Raw genomic sequence first — 21,975 nt, 5'->3', positions numbered from 1 at the left:
TTATCATAAGTCATATTTGGTAGTGAAGAATTAGGTGAAATAAAATATAATGAGAGGCAGTAACGAACTTGCAACCTACAGATGTTTATATGCCATATATGGGCAGGTTCACAACCTGTAGGTGTTATTAATTCTTATGCAGGCAGGACAATGACCGGTGGGCATTAAAAAATCATACATGGCCAGGAATAAAACCTATAGGTATAAATGAACTATACATGAGTGTAACGCCCGCAGATCCGGGCTAGTCAATTTAGAGACGATGAACATCAAAAATGAGTTTTTGATGGAAGATTATTTAGAAGGATTAATCATAACCAAGTGATAGTATATTTTACAAGGGTTCCGTACATATAAAGAACGCCGAAATCCGAGTTATAACGAAGAAGTTATGGCCCGTCGAAGTTTTACGGCAAAACGGGCACGACACCGGGAGACGTAAATAGTGAATTTATGGTAGAAGAGTTTTTAGCCTTAGTGATCAAAACAAAATTTGTAGTATACGTTAAAACGAGAACATACAAAAAAAGAACGCCCAAATCTGACTTCGTATGAGAGAGTTATGAATTTTCTAAGATTTGGCATAGCAGTGCACGCCTCGAAACTCGAATTTTAGTTCGAGCGGTTTTTAGCCTACGCGACCTACATGAGAGTGGAATATCTCATTAATAGGAACTCAACTGTAAAAAGACAGACGGAAACGGAGTCCGTATGTAGAAGTTATGAATTTTACGCGGACATTTCACAGTATAATCTCCTCCTACTGTTAAATTTAAGATCGGTCAAGAATTAGCCGACGGAGTCTAAATGAAAGTTTTAGATCTTATTTTTATCTACGCGTGGATATAAATAATGTCGAGAGTAGATCTCGTATATTAATGATATGGACGAAACTTGGTCCCTACTCTTCGAGCGCGATAAATCCGATACAGTTTTGTAAATCTGAGATAGAATGAGAATTAGCTGACGATTTCTAAATGAAAGTTGTAGTACTCGTAAATACCAACGCGTGGATATAAAGAACGTCAAAAATGGAATTCGTATGAACGAGTTACAAATTATAATAGCATATTTACGTATTAAAATAAAGTATAAATCATATATACGTACACATATATATACAAATGTATATATCATTAGAAAGGTATCGACGATGCGGTTATTATAAGACTAGTGTTGAGTACTTTCGACATTAGTTTAGTACAAATATCGTTAAATCTGTTTAAAATAGTATTATGAAGGGGTGTTTAGTCATTTATATAACTATAAGGTCATTAAGTAATTATGGAGGGTAGTTTTTGTAAATTCAATTACTATAAATAAGAGGCTTGGGCTCTCATATTTCTTGCACCATTCTCTTGATTCAAGAGTCTTTCTCTTCTTATCCCCTGAGCATTTCCGTCCCTCGTGATTCGACTTCTCTTTCTATAGTTTTAGTGTAGTAAGGTGAGCGCTGAAGTGCTGCACGAATCTTTCTTAGAAAGATTCAGCGACGAAGTTCTGCTCCTGCAGAGCCCGACTCCTAGCTAAAACCCCCTTGTAAGTAAGTTATGCTTACCCTATTTTAATATAGCTTATATTTAAAATTAGTATTGTTATTATGAACTTATAATAAATATTTGAGCTATTATTATGACTTATATAAGTGTCATTATAATATCTTTTTAACTACTCGCAGTACGGGGAATCTGGTTTAAAGGGCCGCATATGGTTGTTGGATTTCAGAAGTGCTATATGCCAAAATGGTCTTGCCCTCCGGTGTTTTATGTCTGGCCCCTGTCTGTACATAGTGGTTGGAAAGTATTGTTTAAACTCTTATATAATAATAATAATAATAATAATAATAATAATAATAAGACAAATAATTAGTCACGGTAAATATTAGACTAAAATCTAATGGTAATAATACTAGGTTTCACCGAAGGAAATTATTTTAAAGTAAACGAAGCGCTGTCCGAGTACCGAGTCACCACCTTATCAAGTGAGTGCATAGTTACTTTCATCTTACACACATATATGAAGTATTTTATATAAATTACGTGTTATGTGTGTATACTGTCTGAATACTTGCTGTCTATGCTGGATGAAACGTTTTATACATGTTTTAAATGATCTAAACTGTATATGTATTTTATATCTACAAAACGTGTTGGGTAAAACATGGGTAGATTAGAGGTGAGATAAATGATGAGCAATCAAAGATGAGATAAATGATGAGCGATGAAAGATGAGATGAATGATGAACGACGATATATGAGTGATGAAATATGGTGCGAAGCGATGAGCCAAAACGATGAGCCAAAGCGATGAGCCAAAACGATGAGCCAAAGCGATGAGCCAAAACGATGAGCCAAAATGATGAGCCAAACGATGACCCAAGCGATGGCCCCGTCATCTAGCAGAGTATGGATGACAACCATGGACTATTCTAGACAGTCTAGTGGAACACTAGCAGGCTCGCAACCTGTAGGTGTTGTGAATGATGTGTTCACCCGGTGTACTCTAAAAACCCATTGACAGATATTACGAGTGGACTCTCGAAAACGATATTTTTAATAAATGAGATAAACCTTGGCGACTATGCAGACTTAGTGCCGATTCGTTAGGATACTCCTTAGGAATGAATGAATGAGGAATAGCTGAATCTTAGGGTAGATCCTTAAGAGTAAAGAAGATAATGGCGATGGGTAATTGGGTTAATTGTTTGATGTTTAAACATAATAATTATATTATTGTGGGTTGAAAACCCTATGTACTCACCAGGTTTCCCAACCTGACCTACTCAACCTTATTTGTATCACAGGTGTCGAGATGAAGCTACTTTACACTGAGGGATTTAAAAGAGATGTAGATCACTAGTGTAAATGAATGTAAGTTCTGTTTATGCTTATGTTTCTGTATTGATGATGACATCCCAAATGTTTTAAAATGGATAAAAATACATTTCTTCGGAAATTCTTTGATAACGTATTTATCATGTTTTTCCGGGAACAAATTCCGCAACATTTTTATTAAAAGAGGTACTCTGATTTTTATAAAGCATAAACAAAATCGGTCTTTCCTGGCCGTGAAAAATGGGGATGTGACAATGAGTATACTCTGCTAAACCTATGGTTGACTCATATGGCTAAGGAATCCCCGAGGCAATATTATCTACTTAGAGATCCTTTAGGATAAGTCCCTAGAAACCATCAGTTAGGATAAAGGAGTGTGGATAACATGAATGGGTAATTTGGGTTATTTGTTTAATATAAAATATATAAATTATATTATATTATTTTCGGTTGAAAATCCTATGTACTCACCGTGTTTTCCAACCTGACACACTCAGCTTCTTTGTATCACAGGTAACGATACCAAGTTATATGGATAACGATATAACTGCATGCTGAGAAATTAAGGAGTTTGTAGGCTTCTAGTGTAAATATTGTAAAGTCTGTAATGTTTCGTTTATGCTTATGTTTCTATATTGACGATGAGATCCCTAGTTTTATAAATAAGACACATTTCGTGGAAATGCTTCAATAAAATTATTATCATGTTTTTGGGACAAAATTCCGCAAAATTAATCTTTTTAAAAGAATACTCTGATTTAAGAAGTACAAACTAATCGATCTTTTCTTAACGTAAAAATGGGGATGTCACACACACACACACACACACACACACACACACACACACACACACATATATATATATATATATATATATATATATATATATATATATATATATATATATATATATATATATATATATATATATATATATATATATATATATATATATATATATATATATATATATATGATGCGACATCGGCTCCGACCACCTGCTCTAAGGATGCACTCCTACGCTAGAGGGAATCTACGAGGTCACAACAAACATGGCCGTTTGAACCGCCGCAGGGACTGTGACACGGGAGCAGGCTCCGACGATCAAGTTAGATCGGTTTGATAGATGTGAGATGGTTCTCCTTAGCTGGGGAGAACCATCTTGGTGTTGGGGGTGGTTTATGTTGGCTGAAGGCGGAGGGTGCCGGCTGAGATAAGGGGAAAGATCCCTCTCCATGGAGGAGATATTGTTCAGTTTATATGGGGACAATTAGGTCAGACCTTGGGCCAGCCCAATTCAGGCTCAGCTAGCAAGGAGTTGGGCAAGGCCGCCCGGAGGCGCCGAGCAACGCTGGCGGGCGCGTACCAGGCAAGGTTGGTGGGCGCGTACCAGGAAAGACCGACAAGGGAGCACCAAGCAAGGCTGGCAAGGGAGCGCCAGGCAGGGCTGACAAGGGAACGCCAGGCAGGGCTGGCAGGAACGCACTAGGCAAGGCTGGCACGCCAGAGTCATCTAGGCTAGCAAGGGAACGCCAGACAGGGCTGACAGGATATCATCAATATATATATATATATATATATATATATATATATATATATATATATATATATATATATATATATATATATATATATATATATATATATATATATATATATTCTTGAAGAGCAAAGAGAAAGTGAACACCGAATCTGTCTTAAACAAACAATCATGTAATACATGTTCACATCCTAGATGAGATAACGTACTCCAAAAGCAGTTCCAAAATGGGGACAACATAAACCTAATTTCTAAATCAATTACAAGCAAATATTTTTAGACTCATGATGATAACAAAGAAGACTCGTAAACAAATAGAATTTGGAAGATTTTTTTTGTTATTTATAGCATCTTATTTATAACATTTTATTTTTGTTTTTTATCCATTATAGTGCTTTACATTAAATAACATTGTCAAATAATAGCATCCTACTTATGCCAAATACATATACATATACCACAAGGCATACAAATTCAAATTATAGACACATACAAATACACATTATACACACATATACATACAAATACACATATACCCAGATATACATATATTATACACACATAGAATGCACATTCATGTTTTCATACATACAAAATATACATTATACATATATTCACATACATTAAAAAATACTTGTGTTGTAGAAATCGGCCTTGGCGGCCGATTAATCGTTTGGCGGCCTTGAACCGATTACGATTAGGGTGCTTGGCGGAAATTGATCAAAATTGGTCAATGTCGGGCTTGGCGGTCCTTGGCGGCCCTTAGCGTTCCTCGGCGGTCATAGGCGGGAAATTTTTAAAAATTTCAAAATTTTTAATTTTCAAATATTACACCAAAATTTTAAATTTTCAAATTTTTAAGTTTTCAAATTTCAAAATATTTATACTAAAATTTTCAAATTTTCAAAATTCTAAAATTTTAAATTTTAAAATACTTTATTTTGTACGGAGTATTAGTTTTTTAAATAATTTTATTAATAATTTAGGGTCCCCGATTAATCTTTGCCTAATCCGATTAATCGTTTATCGCCAGTTGACCGTCGAGCTACCGCCGAGCTATTTTTAAAACCTTGCAAAATACACATAGATATTTACCAAATATACACACATCTGTCAAATTTCACATAATAGACACAAATACACATATTTTCACATACATATACCACATATTCACCAAGCACACATATATTCACATACATATATCAAATACACAATAGCATCCTATTTATAGAAAATATACATACTTTCACATACATACATACATAATAACATCCTACTTATACCAAATACACATACTTTCACATCCTCTCTAATAAATGAAGGTTTTTTTTTGCCACGTGTCACTTTCTCATTCAATTTGCCATATGTCATTTTGAGATTATTTTAAATTAATTTTTTTTCCACATGTGATTTTATAGCCTTAGTGAGTCACGTCGTTTGTAAGGCGCGACTTAAGACGGAAATTTTGTATATAATTGATATTTTTATATGTATTTTCAACTATTATTCTATTTTATACACATATATGAATTAAGGCGGGGTTTTGGTAAAGCTTAGCGGCAAGTATAAGCCTTGAAGCCATGGCGGAATCATGACGAGCTTTATAGAACATTGTCTGTAGGCATCCTCTCTAATAAATGAAGGTTTTTTTTGCCACATGTCACTTTCTCATTCAATTTGCCAAATGTCATTTTGTGATTATTTTAAATTAATTTTTTTCCACATGTGATTTTATAGCCTTAGTGAGCCACGTCGTTTGTAAGGCGTGACTTAATGCGACAATTTTATATATAATTGATATTTTTATATGTATTTTCAACTATTTTTCTATTTTATACACATATATGAATTAATACGACATTTTGGTAAAACTTAGCGGCAGGTATAAGCCTTGAAGCCATTGTGGAACCATGACGAGCTTTTTAGAACCTTGTCTGTTGTCATCCTCTCTAATAAATGAAGGTTTTTTGTCACATGTCACTTTCTCATTCAATTTGCCAAATGTCAATTTAGGGATTATTTTAAATTAATTTTTTTTCCACATGTGATTTTATGAGTTTTTCTATTTTATTAAATTCCACATAATATTTTAATGTAGTAATTGCAATAAATATAATAATAAATGGATATCAATTTCATTAATGAACTTACCTTTTAATTTCAAAATTTTCAAATTAAAGCTCATTATTTTCTTTTGTTTATTTATTTAAATTTAAAAGATAAAAAACATTTCAATTATAATAATTCATTATTTTTTATTTTCTTATAAGTTCAAAGTTCTCAAATATTTTGACCTTTATATATATATTTTTAATATAACCCATGTAATACATAGGTGTCACAACTAGTATATATTATACACACAAACATACATTTGTAACAACGTAAATTTTCAAAACAATTTTTCATTTTTAAAACATAATTTCATTCATAAGATATCATAAAAATCCATTGTATCACATGACATCATAATAAAACAAATCCCAAGATCTCTAATACATAAATCCCATCAGTGTGTACAGATCATGCCAGCGCCTTCCCGCGATCCTCACTGGTACCTGAAACACATCACACAACACTGTAAGCATAAATGCTTAGTAAGTTCCCCAAAATACCACACACACACACATACGCCACTCAAGGCTATAGCTCTACAAGACCTTCCGGTCAATGTGTCTCAGGGGACTTCCGTCCCACAATCCTGGTAGACCTTCCGGTCCTACCCGTAGCGACCTTCCGGTCCATATCATAATGACCTTCCGATCCATAACATAACATAGCACATACATATTAAATAACAGTATACATCGCATACTCCTCATAGCACATAAGACCTTCCGGTCACACAAATTACCACTCTAGGTAAAGTATAGTGAGAAGACTCACCTCGTACGATATCGGATAACCTCTCGTGCTCGGTAACCCGACCTAGCCTCCTCCTATCAACATAATTAATGGGTTTTGAGCATTCTAGCACTTCCTAAGTGTACATGCAACCCTAATAACCTTGAATCTATGTTTTCTCTATATACATGCAAATTTCTTTTTCAAGGTTATTTCCTAACTAGCATGGCATGGGGATTACATAAAACATAAAAACTAGTAGAAATACATACCTCGTTGTTGCTTGGATTCCTTCAAGACTTTGTGAGCCTAGCACCCCAAATTTTGTGCCTCAAATACTTCACACAACACCACAAGACTTGGAATAACTTGAGAGAATACTTCTAGCACTCAAAATTGGTTATGCCCTCTCTAGTAACACTAGGTCCACTAGCTCTCCATTTTGCTAGCCATAGGGTTCCTTTTATAGTGTTGTCACAATTAGGGTTTACACATGAATGCCCTTAATTGTCATCACTCTTGATTTCCCATGACCCATGGATTTGTAACTCCCATGGACTATCCATGGAGCTCCATTTGGTTACATCCATAACCCATAAACCATGGATCATTAATCCACCATAAAAGAATTGATGATTGTCATAATCAACCCTATATATTTAATTGGTCTCACTTTGATCACCAAATTAATCCTAGATTAATAATTGATCAATACTAATTAAATAATACTATTATTAATATATTAGAACTTATAATATATTAATAATCATAAGTGCCTTATTCTCTCATTTAGTCTATCCAAGTATTGCAATGCCATGCAACCCAAGTGGACCATGCCGGGTCGGGTCAAGTACATACCAAATAAAGTTATGGACTTAGACACTATATCCAACAGTCTCCCACTTGGATAAGTCTAATAACTATATTTGCAAATATGACTTCAAAATCCGACTAGCAATCGTAGCTCTTTCAAAGTCTCTCGGAACTGAGATGATGATGATACGCCATTTAAGATAAGTGATCATATAATCCTCTGTTCTCATGATATCAGCCGGACAAACACATGGAACATGGTCTTACTTATTGTCCAACATTTGTTTCTCGATCTCTGATTTGTTTCGACATAGAACTAAATTGAACACATCAATTAGGTTCTGATCGGGCCCGGTACATAGGTCAAAACCAAATCATCGAGGGGCCCAGATATCGCTTCTATTTCTAGAAGGAACAGATAAACTTCGACTGATATGCTTGTACTAACTACTTGTTGAATTATTCACAAAGGCACGTTTTATAACATCGAGTTACCAATGCATTTTCGTACAATCAACGAATAACCAACTCATAGTCAACAACTCATATCTCTAGGTTTGAAGATTTATATGATATTACCGTCTCACGATCACTCGAGATAAATTCCATGAAGTGATGCAAGTGAGCGTGGGTTGGATCCAATACTCAGCCCTTATGAGTACTCATGAATGTTGTAGCAACCATTGCATTGTCCAAAGCACTTTTAGACAAATCATACAAGCCAAATTCATGACAGTCTTAAATCAATACTTACTTCCAAAGTTTGACTGACTGTGGATGGTTTGAATAATAACATAATTATTCTGGAAGTAAAAACATGTAAAATTGAAACATAGTAAACAATCAACACAAGATAGTAACACCTTACTCATAAATAAATAACAACTTTTATTTATCATCAAATGTCAATTACATTTTACAAGTTTCAGGAATCTAATTATTGAAACAAATATTATCCTTCAGCCCAATGCGCCTCGCATGCTGTAAATGCTTAACCCTGCTCAGTCCCTTCATGAGGGGATCTGTCGGGTTCTCATCTGATGATACCCTCTTAGCCACGAGGAGTCCTTCTTCTATTCGATGTCTGATGAAATGGTATTTTCTGTCAATGTGCCTAGATCTCCCGTGATCTCTTGGTTCCTTAGCCAAAGCAACCGCACTTTCGCTGTCACAGAAAATTTCCATTGGCTCTTTTATAGCTGGTACAACTCCAAGGTCTCCGATGAAGTTCTTTAGCCATATCGCCTCCTTAGCTGCTTCACTTGCTGCTATGTACTCTGATTCACAAGTAGAATCAGCTACTGTCTCCTGCTTGGAACTTTTCCAAGTAATTGCCCCTCCATTTAGGATAAAGACGCAGCCCGACTGAGAGCGGAAATTATCCCTATTAGTCTGGAAGCTAGCATCGCTATATCCTTCCACTCTCACGTCATCACTGCCTCCGAGGGTAAGGACCCAATCCTTAGTCCTCCGCAGATACTTGAGAATGTTCTTTACCGCTATCCAGTGTGCCTTACCAGGGTTCCCTTGATATCTACTGACCATGCTCAAAGCAAAGGCCACATCAGGGCGAGTACAAGTCATAACATACATGATCGAGCCCACAGCGGAAGCATATGGTATATGACTCATTTCAGCTATCTCAGCCTCTGTACTCGGACTCTGAGTTTTACTCAGCTTGGCATTACTCTGGATTGGTAATTCTCCTTTCTTGGAATCTTGCATACTGAACCTCTTCAGTACCTTATCCACATAAGTACTTTGACTAAGTCCAATTAGTCTCTTACTCCTATCTCTCAATATCCTTATCCCTAGGATATAGGCAGCTTCCCCAAGGTCCTTCATAGCGAAACACTTCCCAAGCCAGGACTTAACCTCCTGCAAGGTTGGGACGTCGTTTCCTATGAGAAGTATGTCATCCACATACAACACCAAGAAGCTAACTATGCTCCCACTAGCCCTGACATACACACAAGACTCATCCTCACTCCTAGAAAAGCCAAACTCTTTGACTTTCTCATCAAAGCAAAGATTCCATCTGCGAGATGCTTGTTTCAATCCATAAATGGATTTATCAAGCTTACACACTCTATTAGGGTATCTTGTATCGACAAAACCCTCTGGTTGAGCCATGTAAACATCCTCAGCCAACTTTCCATTAAGGAAAGCGGTTTTGACATCCATTTGCCATATTTCATAATCATGAAATGCAGCTATGGCTAACAATACTCTAATAGACTTAATCTTAGCTACTGGTGAGAAGGTCTCATCATAGTCAACTCCCGGAGTTTGAGTAAAGCCCTTCGCAACCAGTCGCACTTTGTAAGTATGTACCTTTCCATCCATGTCGGTCTTCTTCTTAAAGATCCATTTGCACCCAACTTTCTTACGACCTGGTACATTGTCAACCAAGTTCCAAACTTGATTGTCATACATGGACTGAATCTCGCTGTCCATAGCCTCCTTCCATTTAGTAGACTCAGGGCCTGCCATGGCTTCCCTGTAGTTATTAGGTTCATCCAAATCTATTAGTGTACTATCACTAATAAATGTATCACCTTCAGTGGTGATGTGATAACCATAATAAAAATCAGGTGTGTTCCTCACCCTAGTGGAACGTCTTGGAGGTACAGACTCATCTATCAGATCAACAGGAGTTTCCTCCTCAGGTTGGTCGATAGCATTTGAGGTTCCTTCACCACTTGACTCTTGAAGCTCTTCAAGGTCAATTTGCCTCCCACTGTCCCCTTGGCTTATGAATTCTCTCTCACGAAAGACTCCTCTTCTTGCTACAAAAACCACATTATCACTGGGTCTGTAGAAGAGGTAACCAAAGGATCTCTGTGGGTAGCCGATGAAAATACACCTCTCACTTCGAGGTTCAAGCTTATCATGAGTCTCACGCCTCACGAAAGCTTCACAACCCCAAATTTTGATGTGGTCCAAATTGGGAACTTTCCCAGTCCACATCTCGTGAGGTGTTTTGGTAACCTTTTTAGTAGGAACTAGATTAAGGATATGGGCGGCAGTCTCTAAGGCATACCCCCAGAAAGAGATTGGTAACGAAGCTCGACTCATCATGGAACGAACCATATCCAGCAAGGTTCGATTGCGCCTCTCAGCTACACCATTCAACTGTGGTGTTCTGGGAGGTGTCAATTGTGAGACAATCCCACATTCCTTAAGATAGTCAAGGAACTCAATGCTAAGATACTCTCCTCCCCGATCGGATCGGAGCATCTTGATGTTCCTGCCCAATTGATTCTCCACTTCCTGCTTAAACTCTTTGAACTTTTCAAAGGTTTCTGACTTATGCTTGATTAAGTAAATATATCCATATCTACTGTAATCATCAGTAAAAGTCACATAATAGCGATTAGCATCCCTTGTAGCAACTCTGAAGGGCCCACACACATCCGTGTGTACAAGGTCCAACAAACCTTCACCCCTATCACAAGTACCTGTGAAGGGTGACTTTGTCATTTTTCCAAGTAAACAAGACTCGCAACTATCATCTGACTTGAGGTCAAATGATTCCAAGACTCCAGCCTTTTGGAGTTGGCCTATGCGCTTCTTGTTAACATGTCCAAGACGACAATGCCACAAGGATGCTTTATCCAAGCTATCTGAAGAATCAATATACAACACATTATTTCCTAGATTGTCTACAACATTCACAGCTTCATATACACCATCACAAGGTAATGCTTTAAAGTAAAATACATCATTGTAATAAACATTAATAGCACCATTTTTATTATCAAATGAAAATGTAAAACCTTGTTTGTACAAGCCATGAAAGGAAATAATATTTCTCGCCATTTCGGGCGAGTAATAACACTTATTCAAATCTAACATTAACCCATTATTAAGCAATAAAGAATAAACTCCTATCTTGGTAACATGTGATGCTTTCCTGTTGCGCATGACTAAGTTTATCTTCCCGTGCTCCACTTGCTCACTTCTTCTTAGTGCCTGCAAATCAGTACAAATGTGAATACCACACCCTGTATCAAGCACCCAAGAATTAGCATTAGATGAGTTGTTAGACAATATTGTGTAAATACCTGCATGGGTAGGTTTAACCTTCCCATCCTTTAGATCTTGCAGATATTTAGGGCAGCTTCGCTTGAAGTGTCCCTTATCCTGGCAATAGAAGCACTGTGCTTCCTTTGGGTTTGAAGAAGGAGTAATGGGACCTTTCTTTGTCCCACTTGAAGAGGAACCATCAAGAGTCTTACCCTTGGTACCCTTCGAAGGGCTTTTCCTCTTCTTACCTTTTCCCTGCCCAATAGCCAGAACAGGGGCTGTTGAAGGAGTAGAAGTAGCAACCGCTTTACCCTTAAGGCCATTTTCAGCTGTCCTTAAGAGTCCTTGAAGTTTGCTAAGTGTGACTTCCTCCTTGTTCATATGATAAGTCATACGAAACTGATCATAACTTGGAGGTAAGGAATGGAGAATGATGTCAATCGCCATTTCCTCAGGAAAGTCAACATTTAGCTTCAGCAACCGGTCAACGAACCTTTGCATCTTCTACAAGTGACCGGTGATGGGTTCACCATCCTTCATCCTTGCGGTTATCATGGAGGAGATGATTTCATACCTCTCCTGACGCGCGCTCTGATGGTACCTTTCCATCAGATCCAGGTGCATCTCATAGGGGTAGAAATCTTCATAGGATTTTTGAAGTTCAGGAGTCATGGTGGCCATCATGATGCATGCTACTTTAGTAGCATCCTTTTCATGTGCAACAAACTCCGCAAACTCTTCAGGAGTAGCAGTGGCTTCACTCACAACCTTAAGCTCCCTATCGAGGACATATTCTTTGTCCTCATAGCGGGTAATCATTCTGATGTTTCTGATCCACTCATTGAAATTGGATCCATCAAAGATTACCTTACCACACAAGTTCATAAGGGAAAAGGAGCCTGTTGGGTTTAAGCCAGAAGCATTGTTGGAAGACATCTGAAAGGAAAGAAAGACAAGTTTCATTAGATTAGGAATCCTTAATAATTCACCCAAATGAAATATTAAGGCTAGGATCCAACAAACTATTTATAGTTGGAAGAGGGATGCCGTAATCCATACTATAAAATATTTGAAGGTAGGTAAATGACGATTTACCAATTTCCACCATAAGAACGAAATATTTTATTATTAGGTTTTATTGGTTTTGAAACTCCTAGATCTTTTGAGATACATTGAACTTTTCAATGGCATGTTTGAATCTCGATTGTGCCCTCTCAAGTTTGTGACTGGGATGCCGAGGATCACAAACAAGGTGTGAATAACCATACAAATTGACTTGGTACCCTCAACAATATTACCTAATCGATGTGCCGGTTAACCACACACGCTCCACCGATCTATAATAAGGTCAAGTTACCCTTTGCCACTCTTACTAGTCCATGTTAGTGTGCCGGTTAACCACACACGCTCCACTAACGACTTGGTAAGGTACAAAGTGTAATTTTATGGGCTAGCACCAATTTCACATTTTCCTAAAGTAACTAAGATTGGGAATTTATAATGTATAGTTACTTTATAATTCATTATACTTTTAACGAGTATTTAAAGTCGTATCCTACCCGTTCGGCTAACGACCCTCCACCGATCAAGGAAGCGGTGGGTGAGAGTGGACACCCATTAAGTCACCATTTTATAGGCAACAACCTTATACCCCCCTTATAGACCGGCTTCGTGAATGAGGCCTACTAACGGTAAGAATGACATATTCTTATACATATCTATATAATAAAATTATAATAATAGTATAAGTGTTGATTTTTAAACTTTTTAAAAATCTAAGGTTTAATTTGGAATTAAAGTATTAAAGTGTAAGACTTTTCAAATTCCAAAACTTGAGGGCAAGAATTGAAACTATTCCAAGTCTCTTCAATTTGTAACTTATGTGTTTTAATGGTTCATAAAAATGAAGACTCTTCATTTTATGAAACCTCTTTAGTTCTTTAATCATAATTAAAAGAAGTGACTCTTGGTTATCCATAACTTGAGGACAAGTTATGGACACCATCATAGCCATTAAGATCATGAATTAAACACACATGGAGGTTACACATAATTCCTATGATCTTCTAAAACTCATAAGAACACAAATTCATGTCAAGCAATTTCAAGAAACCATATAAACATATACAATACTTGAAAATTGATAAAAGTCATGTAAAATGGGTTAACATAATCATTATCATTTTGAAAAACAGATTTTACAAGTCCAAAACAGATTGGGATAATGATCTTAATCCATTTCCAACAACAAAACTCGAAAAAACTGCCCAGCACGCTCCTACTCGCCGAGTGCATTATTCTACTCGTCGAGTAGGATGTATTTGTTCATGGACTCGGCGAGTCCTCCCCATGGACTCGGCGAGTCCAGTCGTCAGAATGCAGAATTTTCGATTTTTAAGCAGTTTTGCATCAAGTATACAGAAAACAATCCTAGGCTCGGATACCACTGATGGGTTTTGAGCATTCTAACACTTCCTAAGTGTACATGCAACCCTAATAACCTTGAATCTATGTTTTCTCTATATACATGCAAATTTCTTTTTCAAGGTTATTTCCTAACTAGCATGGCATGGGGATTACATAAAACATAAAAACTAGTAGAAATACATACCTCGTTGTTCCTTGGATTCCTTCAAGACTTTGTGAGCCTAGCACCCCAAATGTCGTGCCTCAAATGCTTCACACAACACCACAAGACTTGGAATAACTTGAGAGAATACTTCTAGCACTCAAAATTGGTTATGCCCTCTCTAGTAACACTAGGTCCACTAGCTCTCCATTTTGCTAGCCATAGGGTTCCTTTTATAGTGTTGTCACAATTAGGGTTTACACATGAATGCCCTTAATTGTCATGACTCTTGATTTCCCATGACCCATGGATTTGTAACTCCCATGGACTATCCATGGAGCTCCATTTGGTTACATCCATAACCCATAAACCATGAATCATTAATCCACCATAAAAGAATTGATGATTGTCATAATCAACCCTATATATTTAATTAGTCTCACTTTGATCACCAAATTAATCCTAGATTAATACTTGATCAATACTAATTAAATAATACTATTATTAATATATTAGAACTTATAATATATTAATAATCATAAGTGCCTTATTCTCTCATTTAGTCTATCCAAGTATTGCAATGCCATGCAACCCAAATGGACAATGCCGGGTCGGGTCAAGTACATACCAAATAAAGTTATGGACTTAGACACTATATCCAACAATAATAACATCTCTAATCAATACTTTCTCTTGTCCTCATTTCTAAGGAGTGGATAGAAGAGCATTCTACCCTTCCCAGATCTCTCTCTAGAACCAGCTTGACCAAAACCCTAAGGTCAACTGAAGTCAACTCAAGTCAACTGTCAAACTTTGACCAGATTCGTCGAGTGCACTCGTGTGACTCGGCGAGTCCAGGCATCTTCCGAATCCTCAAAGATCCTCACTCGACTCGTCGAGTTAACCTTTCACTCGACGGGTTACCACTGGTCATGAATCGCGGGGCAACCCGACTCGACTCGTCGAGTCCCCTTATGGACTCGGCGAGTTCCTTCCATGGCAACACTCAAATGACCTTCTGAGGTCAGATCTGTTTCTCTATCCTATAGATCTGACCTTACCATACTCAATAATCACGTAAAGGTCCGACCTTTACACTCATGCAACGTTCAATATGCTTCTTTTGGTGAAATAGCCTCTAAAATGGCAACCTAGGCTCATATCTCTAATGGAGTAGCATAAAGCAGGGAGGTTGGGGCTCTCTGGACCTCTCAAGGTCCAGATCCAGAGTTTAACACTCAAAGGGACATCATAAGCATCATATCCAAGCCAATAAAGGATAGAGAAAACCCTAGATCCAAGGGTTCTACACCAAAACATAAGAAGGGTTCGATTAAATACCTCAAAGATGGAGTTTCCTTGCTTGAAACCACAGAATAGCAACCCCCTTGACCTTCTTTTGCTGGAATCTCCTTCTTCTTTGCAAAAACCACACCAACAAGGATTAAAATAGCCCTTCTCCTCACACCACACACTCAAGCTAACTAGGGTTTCTCTTTCTGGACTGGTAGTCGCAAATGAGGGCCATAAGGTTCCTTAAATAGGGCACAGGCCCGAGGATTTAGGGTTTTCACCAACAGCGCCTACTCGACGAGTCTACTCTTGGACTCGTCGAGTAGTTCATTAAACTTACGTGGCCACCCCGCTTCTACTCGACGAGTTATAGCACCAACTAGTCGAGTAGATCAATGATTCTCAAAAATAAATAATTAAAATAATATACCTGGAAATCCGGGTGTTACAATACACCAAATACACAAAGTTTCACATATATACACCATTTATACACATATATGCCTAATTTCACAAAATATATACAAACACACATATTTTGCAGTTAATCTCGAAAATCACAGTAAATAGAACTTGTGGTGGCCGGAAATCAATAGATGGTGCACCGGTGGTGGTAGTCCTCAGCGGTGATAGCAACGGTCGGCGGTGACAAGAGAAAGAGAAAGAGAAAAACTGAAATTGACATTTTTTGCAATTAATCACGATTATCAGTTGGAAATCGATGTTATAAGAAAAAAAGAAAGAGAAATGAGGAGGAGACGTCGTACCGTCGCCGAAGATACACCACATTCACCGCCGATTTCTTTTCCCCTTCGTCTGAATGTCACAATGGGGGTTTCCGGTGGCGTGGTGGTCCTCATTGGACTGAATCGATCGGTGATGTGTTAGTTGTCGAAGGAATGAGAGTCTAGTGGCTGATGAGTGAAATTCCACATTCAATGTCCATGAAACCCTAGCACACCTAAAATATTACTAGTGTTTCACAATTAACCTATCAAGCGAGCCTTGGGGCGGGTTGAAGTACGTCGTACCATTTTTTTTAGATATCTTAACTTTAGGTTTTTGTTTGAGTATTGCAATGTAGTTGTTGAGATCATTCAAATTGTAGGTGAATTGTTTTGATCTCGATTTAATTGTGTTTTCTTACAATAACACATATATGTATGTTATTACCCCGAGTAGATTATGATTGTTGGTGTTTCACCACAATCATCATCATTACTCCATATTTTTAAGATAAATGTAAACAAAAAAAGAACCTCCCCCACCACCTCCTCTACCTTCACAATGATAGAGGTAGTGGTGGAGGTGGCGGCGGTCAAGGTAGTGGTGGAGGTGGCGATAGTGGTAACGAAGGCAGAGGCAGATGTGGTGGCGGTGGCGGTGTTGGAGGTAGTGATAGTAACAGAGGCGATGGTGGAGGTCGTGGTAGTGGTGGTGGCAATGACGAAGGTAGATGTGGCGGTGACGGTTGTGGTGTCAGAGGTGGTGGGGAAGCTCTATTTTTGTTCATATTTAGTCATTTATTTGTATACTATATATACCATTAAATTTGTTAAAACTATTTACATATTACTTTTTTTTTTACTTATGATAGCACGCCATAATGATAATATATGAACAAGTTTATCAAGTTTGATTATATATCGTATAAAAATAACTAAATATAAACAAAATCAACGTTTCATTATCCTCCTCGTTAGGTTTTTTTTTTTTTTTTTTAAATGTATGTAAGTATGTGTTTGTGTTTTTGTGTCTTTATACACTTGGTGACCCAACGTACAAGGATGTGCAACTTTTGTACTGTTGCCGTAATTTATTGACAGAGTTCGTAAATTTAGGCCATTTATATATGTTACTTTACAGATGCTGCTTTAACACTTGTATTTTATTAAAATGCAACTCAAAGACCGCCGTTCACTAAAGAAAATGCAATTCCAAACGCCAAATAACCAATAGTAATGATGAATCAGACACCAACTCTACATATAAGAAAGTTGCTACCATTCAAATATAAGGATCCCAAGGTGGTTCAATTAAAATCCCGAAAAGTAATTATATATAAGGAGTTATAATTTCGGGGGAGAAGCAGGAATCGGTGGTCTAGCCAAAGACTCACATGTGGTGATGATGATGATGATGAATATATATATATATATATATATATATATATATATATATATATATATATATATATGCACACATCGTACGCTCACTATAGAGTTTAGCTAGTAAACCACATAGTTATGTAGAGTAAAGTCCCAAAAGAGGGTCTTATAACATGTATGTGGCCATCAGAGAGATTGACAGAAATTCACATGTTAACCTTGTCCTCCACCACCAGCGCCCATATTACCACCGAAACTAGAAGGGTTCCACTGAAGTTGATTAGCATACTGATAAGGAAAAGATGGTGGTGATTGGTAGAATCCACCACCTCCATTACCACCACCATCAATGTTTCCGGTCCTTCTAGTAGGGTAATGATCCATGGTTCTTTGCCTCGGTGTTATCGGTTGAATTGAATTCAAATGTGGCACTGCAGCTGGTAACGTCCCTGTTGGGACTTCATTGCATGCATATCGAATTAAATCGGCATTGGCAGCATCGAGCTCCTTTTGCAGACGATCAACTTGTCTTTGGAGGAAAGAGATGGCACCAACACAGCCATAAACAGGATCCCTTACGCGAGCTTCAGCTTCATATGCAAGTGAATTCACTGCATCTTCTCTCTGGTGAGGGAGTAGATCATTGAGAAGCTTAGTGACATTGCTGGCACCGAAGATTTTGTGAACGTTTGCGAATTTTTGTGGCTCCTCGGGTGGGAAGTAGGGTGCAAAGATGCAACCAGGCATGCATTTTCTTCTTAAGAACTTGCAGGCAGCACATGGAGAGTTGTAAGAGCTTGCTGAAGCCATTAATTATCTCTCTTCTTCTTTTCTTTATACTGCAATTAATCAAAATTTCATCTAGTAAAGAATATATGCTCAATATATTATATTTTATACACGCACGAAAATACATATATAATTAATAAATGGTATGTATCCGTTCTACAATTAAACTATATATGAATTTGATTATTATGTTTCACTTCAAAATTTTATCTAGTACTTGAGCTTTTCCATACGATAATATTGTCCCAATATCAGGAAAAGTGTGTTTGGATTTGATTAATATTGGGTGTCAAACGACCAATGTTTAACTGCATAATTTCTTATTGAATAAAAAAAGATGAAGATAAACTAATCAAGAATATTATTTGTGGATATATACATTTAATTAGTAGATAAATCGAAGAAAGAAGTATATATGTCGATCTTGATCATTAGTATGCAAAATACTAGACGATAATTATATATTAACTAAGTTTACGAAATCAGAAGTAGGTCACTGGTGTACTACGTAGTTAGTATCATTATTTTTTATATAAGTAATTTTTGACTTTTTTTTTCTATGTTTGGTTTCATATAGACACAGAACATCTTCCAGTAAATCATTAAAAGTTCTATGAAGGTTGTCCTTGATCAGTAGTGTGTGTCGTGTGTGTGTATGAACACGGACATACATATATATGAATAATCAATCAATTAGATTGCTTGCAGTATTTGTTTTCTTGTAGGAAACATATATAGAACTGATGAATTCAAGATGTCTGCAACAGTCTTTACAGAATTTCGCTAATCCCAAACCCCAATCTCTCTCTCTCTCTCTCTCTCTCTCTCTCTCTCTCTCTCTCTCTCTCTCTCTCTCTCTCTCTCTCTCTCTCTCTCTCTCTCTCTCTCTCTCTCTCTCTCTCCTAAATGTACACATACACACATGCATACTATGATTTCTCAAGTCCATATATATTGGTTACCCAATTCCAATTGCTCGTGCTCAAATCAGCACAAACATCTCTCTCTCTCTCTCTCTCTCTCTCTCTCTCTCTCTCTCTCTCTCTCTCTCTCTCTCTCTCTCTCTCTCTCTCTCTCTCTCTCTCTCTCTCTCTCTCTCTCTCTCTCTTTGTGTCTGTGTTACTCCCTTTGAAGTTGGAATCATGTTTGAGACATTGGATCTGGCTAAGTGCTTCCAATTCCTCATTATTATAATGATTCATTGGGTGAACTAATGGCATGACATGAGCATATATTCTCACAGAGTTATAGTTGAAAAAACCCTAGCAGATCATAGACTTCCAAACTTTACACGGAAAGTAAAGACTGAAAAAGGGAATTACCCTAAAAAAAAAAAAAAAAAAAAAAAAAAACAGCCTCATGTGATTACATGCTTTGTAGATTTAGTGGCTGACTAGCTAGGTTCCTTTGATCTTAAGATCACAAAAGATTAAAATAAAAAGAAAAAAAGAAAAAAGACAAGTACCTTTTTTCTTGTTCTTGTGTGTTAAGTTATAAAAGCTTGCTCTTTGAATGATCACCCTGTGTGGCTGCTTTCAATTCAAGATAAAAAGTAAGTGCATATATATACATATGCTTCAAAAGATAACACATGAAACTTCAGCCTCAATAAAGAAACATCTAGGAAACCCTAGCTAATTTGAGAGGAGGAGAGAAGAGGACAGACCTGCAAATTGATGAGTAGCTTCTGTAGCTTGCAAAAGGTGTGAGTGTGTGTGTGAGAGAGAGAGAGAGAGAGAGAGAGAGAGAGAGAGTGAAAATAAAGGGTATAAGTGGATTGGAGAAGGGAATGAAGCCAAAAGAACAAAGGTAATAAATCTAAAATAGAAGAGGTACATTTTAAATGTTAAAAAAGATGACTATGACACACCATCTAAAACACAATGTTTGATATTATAATAATGCATGACCAGTGGCTGTGGGGATCTCACCAAATTCTTTTCCTGCTGACAATAGACTCCCCTCTCTTCCTCATGCACCTGGCCATAATCAGCTGCAGTGATTTATTTTGTAAACTGTTGTATATGAATTTAAATTTTTGTTGCAAATTGATCATCGTTGTTGTGACATGAAAGGACTGTTGAGATTAATGAGCCGTTTTAGCCATTTTATCCTAATTAAAAAGGTAGTGTTATTTAATATGTATGAAAGTAATGACGAATAAAGTAGACTTTCTACATTGTTTCTTTGTAATTGCAAATGCAAACTTTTTTGTTCAACGTACAATAGTTGTGTGTAAGTTTCTGTATTGGGGTATTCTTGCCAATTTTTGATAATTTCAACTGATATATAAACAAAAAAATGGAAGACCAAGTCTCAAATTTTGGGCATCTTAATAAATGTCAGATTTATTTCTATTCATATAATCATATAATATTTGTAATTTATATTTAATCATATATATATATATATATATATATATATATATATATATATATATATATATATATATATATATATATATATATATAGAGAGAGAGAGAGAAAGATATTGTATGCTCAAGAATCATATTTTTTTTTTGCTGATTTATATTTTCATGTTTAATATTTATTTTTATCTTATTTTTATATTTTTTAATTGTCATCGTACAATGAGTGAGATGACAAACGGGCAACAAGCTGTGCCGCTAAACCTTTTTGAATGGTAAAACTAATTCTTTTAAAGACTACATCCGAAGATCTAGGGGATATAACATTACTATGCATAATTCGTTGTACTCTTTTAAGAAGCTCTACCGCATCCGGTGCGAGGAAACCAAACGTATCAAATGCAAATGGTATGAACACGTGTTGATTTTTCATGCACGACTTCTCATGTTTGGTGACTTTGCTTGTAGCTGCTTTTAAAGTAGCATGTCCCGCCGTGAAACCCCCCGCCCTCAGGCCCACGAGAGGGGATACCCCTGTAAGATCCACACATGCGTGTTTCCCTCCGACCCATCCAAAAATCATAATGTCAGCCGGTCTGAGGGTTGACCTTCCTTCTGTCGGGTCAGTCAAGAAATTAACAGGTGCCTCTTTCTTAGCGGAAACCCCGGCACGCTTAAATATGTCAAACAAAACATCTCTAACCATATCGTGCCTGTATTTGAACCCGGGGAGTATTTACAGTGAATCATATTAAATTGATATTGCTATTAACATGTGATATTAATG

The 21,975-nt window shown here is 36.9% G+C and overlaps 1 pseudogene across 1 annotated transcript; it reads right to left on the bottom strand.

Moving 5' to 3' along the window:
* Nucleotides 1–18,065: 18,065 nt before the first annotated feature.
* LOC145115373 (protein LATERAL ORGAN BOUNDARIES pseudogene) lies at nt 18,066–20,595 on the bottom strand (annotated as a pseudogene). Its single transcript, XR_013711533.1, has 3 exons — nt 20,486–20,595; nt 20,285–20,348; nt 18,066–18,869 (listed from the first exon to the last, which is right to left on the bottom strand). The product of XR_013711533.1 is annotated as a protein LATERAL ORGAN BOUNDARIES pseudogene (transcript).
* Between the last annotated feature and the right edge of the window lie 1,380 nt (nt 20,596–21,975).

Source organism: Lactuca virosa, chromosome 5 (assembly GCF_052849685.1).
Source record: "Lactuca virosa cultivar CGN04683 chromosome 5, Lactuca_virosa_CGN04683_v6, whole genome shotgun sequence".
Classification (NCBI taxonomy): Eukaryota; Viridiplantae; Streptophyta; class Magnoliopsida; order Asterales; family Asteraceae; genus Lactuca; species Lactuca virosa.
Note: the sequence above shows the minus strand (reverse complement) of the source record. Positions and strands in the feature narration are given on the sequence as shown.